Source organism: Trichechus manatus, unplaced genomic scaffold (genome assembly GCF_000243295.1).
Source record: "Trichechus manatus latirostris isolate Lorelei unplaced genomic scaffold, TriManLat1.0 scaffold00322, whole genome shotgun sequence".
Taxonomy (NCBI): Eukaryota; Metazoa; Chordata; class Mammalia; order Sirenia; family Trichechidae; genus Trichechus; species Trichechus manatus.
In genome coordinates, this window is record NW_004444258.1 from 44,690 (window position 1) to 45,192 (window position 503).

A 503-nucleotide genomic window follows, 5' to 3' on the forward strand; every position below is an offset into this window, starting at 1 on the left:
ATAGTTTAGCAGAAAAAGTAGTCAGGAAGCATGAACAGATGGTGTGAAAATTATAAGCAGAAAGATGAAAATATTTAACAGGTTAAATGACAATATTGAAAAACATGGTATCAAAGATGAAAAATGCCTGTAATGGGTTTATCAACAAACTGCAGATGAATCCAGGAAAGTGAATAAAGGTCAATAGAAATAATCTTAACTTTAAGAGAAAAAAGAGTGAAAAAGAAAAAGAACAAAGCATTGAAGAGCGGTGGAGTAATATTAGTCTACCATACCTAAATGGTCTAACATACTTTAGAGTTCAAGAAGAAGAAAGAGAGAATGGGATAGAAGAAGTATTTGATGTGATAAGTAATTTTCAAAAATTAAGGAAAAACATGCTCCGACCGGGATCACAACAGAGGGTTCTGGACAGAGCTGGAGAAAGATGTAGAACAAAATTCTAACGCACAAAAAAAGACCAGATTTACTGGCCTGAAAGAGTCTGGAGAAACCCGGAGAGT